This window comes from Diabrotica virgifera, chromosome 6 (genome assembly GCF_917563875.1).
Source record: "Diabrotica virgifera virgifera chromosome 6, PGI_DIABVI_V3a".
In the NCBI taxonomy this organism is placed as follows: Eukaryota; Metazoa; Arthropoda; class Insecta; order Coleoptera; family Chrysomelidae; genus Diabrotica; species Diabrotica virgifera.
In genome coordinates, this window is record NC_065448.1 from 4,092,094 (window position 1) to 4,098,093 (window position 6,000).

Below are 6,000 nucleotides of genomic sequence, written 5' to 3' on the forward strand. Positions count from 1 at the left end.
TTCCAATGACATAAAACTCGTTGCTGTAGCTCAAAAACTCGAAAAGTTGCGGTAACTAGAAATTTTGCTATAATCTTATGTGTGTCCTCTCTCACGCGATCATAGCAGAGCATTATTGTAGGGCAGTGAATGAGGGTGTTTGGCTCCGAATTCCATCCAACTACACTGATGTACTTGATATTTTCACAGTAAGTAGGGAATAGCTGAAGAAACAAAATCTACCCTATATACTATGGCGCTTTTATCTTGGGGCGGTTCCCACTTCTTTAAGGGGGTGGAAAATTTGTGGCTAAAGAACCTATTTCTAAGCAAAAACTGGTCCATACTTTTTTTTGAGAACTCAATACTTTTTTAGTTATGCGTAGATTTTTTGTGAATACCTTAAAAACTATGCATAATAAATAATAAAGAGATTCATTCCTTCGTGAATGTTCTATTTATAATACAAAAAGAGATATGGTAGGTGAAAATAGTTTGTTTTTTGGTGCATGCTCAAATTGGTGTATTCAACTTGAAATAACAGAGGAACGGTAGGTTTTAGGTATATAATGCTACCAACACCTTTTGTAGTGTTTGAAAAGGCCTTTAAAACGAGCACCGTTAAATGTCGGTTACATACAAACTAAGCGAGATATGGTGCAAAAAAATATATGACTAATTTACTTTAAGGAAAGATGAATAGTATTGTCCCTTTCATGAGCATTTTTCAGTACGTAACAAATGATAGGAAAAAGGGTAAGTTCGTGATAATACACATTTATGACATTTATTATAACATGACATTTTAGGTAAATCTGACAGTTGTCACAATTTATTTTCAATTTGGAATAAAAACAAATCAAATGTGTTTCTTGCATTTATAAAATGGTATTTTCTTTGATTTGTATAGTCTTATAAATTATACAGATTATATTTGTAATATTATTATCTAATTAAAAAAAATATTTTAAAAAAATAACTAGAATAAATGTTATAAATGTCACCGACGAAATGTAATCACCGACGTGCCTTTTTTCTGTCACATACAATTTAATGCGTTAGAAAGAAATCGAAAAACTGTGACGCACTGAAAGATGATCATGAGAAAAAGAATATATACATTTAACTCCCCATCCACCATAATTTAAATGCATTGTTTTTCTTTTGCAATATCTTTTAATATAGTGTTATTTCTACTTTCAAAAAGTTGAACGGGTTTAAAATGAATGGTTTTTGTAAAACATGTGATCAAATTATAGAATGAATTTTTAAATTTTCTTAAAACTCTTCCTTTTTCTCCATGTAATTCGAAATTAAAAATATTTCACCCCTGAGAAGTGGTGGGAACCTCCCCCATGATAAAAGTGCCATAGTATATACGATATAGATACTTTAAATTAGGAGATTAGGCTACTCCCAAAATTTCATTAAAATCCATGCAGTAGGATAGAATTCGGAGATAATATCTTGTTCTTAATCTCGCGCATTGACTGGCTAATCGAAATAGAATGAAATGCAAATATTGTAAACTATTAATTTCTCAGAAAAATGAACTAATTTGAAATGAAAGTATGACTATAATATTCTATTGATTTATGCAATAATCTATACATCTATAGTGTGTCCCAGAAATATGGCATCGAACATTTTCTCAAATGCCGGAATTAGTGATGCGTGGAACCATAAAATACTTTCAAGTACAGAATGTGTTTCTAAAATATCAAAATAACGAGTAATTTTGTTATTTTTATAGAATGCCAGTATCTAGTACCATAACGATAATAGATCGGTACGATAAAGTTCTCGGGCGGCCCTTCCGTCCAGCGTTTTTTATTTATATTTTGAATCTGTAAGTTTCCTGTTATCTTGTGGTTGCTTTTCAAGACCTCTTCGATTTGCCCGTCTTACGTTCTCGTTCTACCTATTGATGGGAAAAACCTGCCGGTTTTAACTTAAAACCGGTTTTTTACTTCGCAATAACCGGTTTTACCGGTTGTTTTTTGTCCCGGTTATAACCGGTTTTTTGGTTTTAAAGTAAAAACCGGTTATTAGGTTTTTACGGTGATTAGGATTAGGTTAGGTATTATTTTGGATCCCAATCATAATTATTATTCTCAAGTAATTATTCCAAACAAAACCATAATTCAAATTTTATTTTATTTTATAAAATACAGAAGCAAACTGAAAGTGCAAACTCACATCAGCCCGAAACAATTAAGTTTTATTATAATATTTCGTTGAACAGGTATTTGTAATCATAATATTTACATAAGAAGTGATCTGGTTGAAGTAGGCGCAAACATCATCTATTTTTCACACTTGACTCTTGACATTGAAAGTGGGTGAATGACTTTTACTGATTACCAAAAATAATGTTCTGACTATGAATATCGAATTACCGATTACGGATACGAATCTCCAAGGATTTCCCTGTTATACAAATATACAAACGTGTTAAAAGAAATACATGATAATTTTTTTTGATGGTAGTAAAAATAAAAGAGAAATTGCATTGATATTATTTTTTTTAATCCCATTTGAAAGAATCTGGGAAATTGTTTAAAGTTGAAATGTTTGGGTTAAATTGTAAATTATTGCAATATGTATATATTAATCTTACGCTATATTATATTTAATAATAATCAATAAATACGTAGTTAATATACATATAAAATATACATATAAAATAAATATAATAATTAATAGAATAAAATGGTTTTATTAAAAATTGTGTTTTATTTATATTGATATTGATGTTCTTTCGATAGTACTAATTTTGATCATATTGATATTGAGTATCGAGTCGAGTGGAGTATCGCAAACTAAAGTGCATTGTAAATGTAACATTGTAACCTATTGGATTAAAAAAACCGAAAACCGGTTTTTGCAAAAACCGGTTTTTTGGCCGGTTATAACCACCAGGTTAAACCGTAAGCAAAAAAAAAACGGTATAACCGAAAACCGGTGTTTTATCAAAAACCGCCATTCCTATTTTACCTCGATCGCTCGGGATACCTCATGAATGCATTTCAAGGTCTTTCATTATTTATTCATACTTATTTATAAAAACATTAAAATATCTATATATCCCTTTTTACGTTTATAATATTTATTTAATTATTGGAGTGCACCATTCATTGATTGACTGTAAAAAATATTTTACGATACAAACAATAATGACCTGAAATATCGGTTAGCTGTTACTTACAACGCTTTGGATTTAAGCTTTGAAGGTTATTTTGAGTTGTTTGTATCGCTACCATGAATATTGGGTCATAATAATACTTTTCCGATTGGGTTTTCTTTTCTTTTCTTATCGATTATTTGTATTCATTTTGAGAAGAAAATTGTTTTTTTGCGGCCCTAATGGTTTTGCAATTGATTTTGTATAAATATTGACTCCTATGCTGCCGTGCTTTGCTTAAAAGTGGTATCTGCCAGAATTATGAAACTGAGAAAAAGTGTTAAAGTTGTAAGCACATTCCGACCCCATGTAAATTTATATTTCCACCTACCTCTACCGAAAGTATACTTTTCCGGACCTGATTGTAGGGAGCAAAGTTGTACTTTTCCTCCCTAGGGAGGAAAATATTTTTCCTCCCTAGGGAGGAAAAGTAAAAGTGACGTCATAATATTTCATTCATGAAATATAACTTACTAACGCCCTGTATAATATCTATTTTCTATTACGGAGTATCTATACATTTTAACGTTTATTTATAAAACATCCTATATTTTGCAGAATGGTAAAAAACAGTAAATTGTTATTTTGATTTAACAATGTTTACATTAATAATTTGACTTATATTTGACAGCTGACAGTTATATTGTACCTACTTGTTGTTTTAGTTCTAATAAATTTTGTTGGTTAGTTACATAAATAAATTAAGTAAAAATGACAAAATTACTTGTTATTTGAGGAAGGTGGAAAAACCATATGTATAACATGGGAGTAAAGTGCCTTTTCCTCCCTTGAATGATTACTGCCCTCCGCTACGCGTCGGGCAGTAAACTTCATTCTCGGGAGGAAAAGTTACACTTTCCTCCCTTGTTATACAAATAGCTATTGTGTGATACTATGATGCATTTTATTTAGTAATAGGTAGATTTAAACTTACTGAATAAAAAAAGTAGGTCTTTTTGGTTTTTATTTAATAAATGGTAGATACCACTTTCAAGTCAAGAATTATTTATATTATTAACAGTTAACATTAATTTATATTAAGTTAAGAAAAATCATAATTGTTATATTTATAGATATAAAGCAGGAGGAGAAAAAAATGTAAACGAGTACATATAAATTGTTTATTTATGTTCATTAAAGAAAAAAAAAATACGTAGGTAACGTTAGTATACTAAAGAAATAAATTTGAAAATAAAATTGAATAATTATTTTGCAAATAACCACGACGGATATTTTTTAATCTTCTACGTTGCTTAGCAAATCAGTGGCTTTGTTGTTAACTGGCAAATGTTCCCAAAATGTAAGCCTATTTGCTGGCATTAAGGAAGATAAGTTTTAATAATATTGGCTTTTTTTCTTCAGTGATACCTCTTATTGGTTTATTCTTTTTGGTAAAAAGCCCTCCATTTTTCAACTTCTCATTTTTCAAAAAAAATGTAGCTCAAGTTCTTCAACTTGAGTTTTTTTCCTCTTATTGCTCGAATTTGCAGAATATCCTTTAGATAAATGCGCGGTTGTTGTTTCTTTAATTTATAAATTAAAGAATGATCATCCCACTCATAAAAATTTTCAGGTGTAATAACTTTTTCCACCTACCTCTACCGAAAGTATACTTTTCCGGACCTGATTGTAGGGAGCAAAGTTGTACTTTTCCTCCCTAGGGAGGAAAAGTAAAAGTGACGTCATGGCATTTCAATCATGAAATATAACTTATTGACGCCCTGTACAATATCTATTTTCTATTACGTAAGTATCTATACATTTTAACGTTTATTTATAAAACACCCTGTATTTTGCAGAATGGTAAAAAACAGTAAATTGTTATTTTGATTTAACATGTTTACATTAATTATTTGACTTATATTTGACAGTTGACAGTTATATTGTACCTACTTGTTAGTTTTAGTTCTAATAAATTTTGTTGGTTATTTACATAGATAAATTAAGTAAAAATGAAAAAATGACTTGTTATTTGAGGAAGGTGGAAAAACCATATGTATAACATGGAAGTAAAGTGCCTTTTCCTTCCTTGAATGATTACTGCCCTCCGCTACGCGTCGGGCAGTAAACTTCATTCTCGGGAGGAAAAGTAGCACTTTCCTCTCTTGTTATACAAATAGCTATTACTTTGCTGAAATTAGCTTTTTGGAGAACATCAACAAAATCTTTAAAATCATATATTTTTTTTTTTCATAGAAGCTTCTGCTTGATGATGAAAATTGTCCGCAGATATAAACGTATGCCCAGGTTCAAAATATTTAATAATAATCTCGTTAATAGAGACCTCTGGTGAATTAACAATGTAAGCTAAGAAAGTAAATAACCTCCAATTTTTATTTTGTGACGAACAGTTGTCTACCCATAACACAATATGTTCATAATCTCTCATTTCTAAAAAGAAATTGTAATACATGGTCAAAAAGTCTCATTTTTGCCTTCCTGCGTGGCCTTCATGCCAAAGTAGGGCAATTGGTATAACTTTTTTCTGTTTTGTGTCAATCGGAACAAAACTCTGATTGAATACTATGATTATTGGACAAAATATCGCCTTTTTAAACATATCCAATTTGAGGAGCATGATAACTTTTTGAAGATCTCCCGAAAATAGGTACCTACACAGTTTTGTCATTTAAATAGGTACTCTTTGTCTAGCTGGTAGGCTGAACGAGCTTCATTTGCCTTGAAGATATATGGTTTTGCCACAATAAACAAACTTCGCAGTCTACACTAGGATTTTCTTTTGTATGTTCCGGATTATGTTCCTCACTTAAAGAACTAAACTAATCATCTTAAATCAACGTGAGTTATGGGTAATTGAATGTAATTTTTTCTCGACG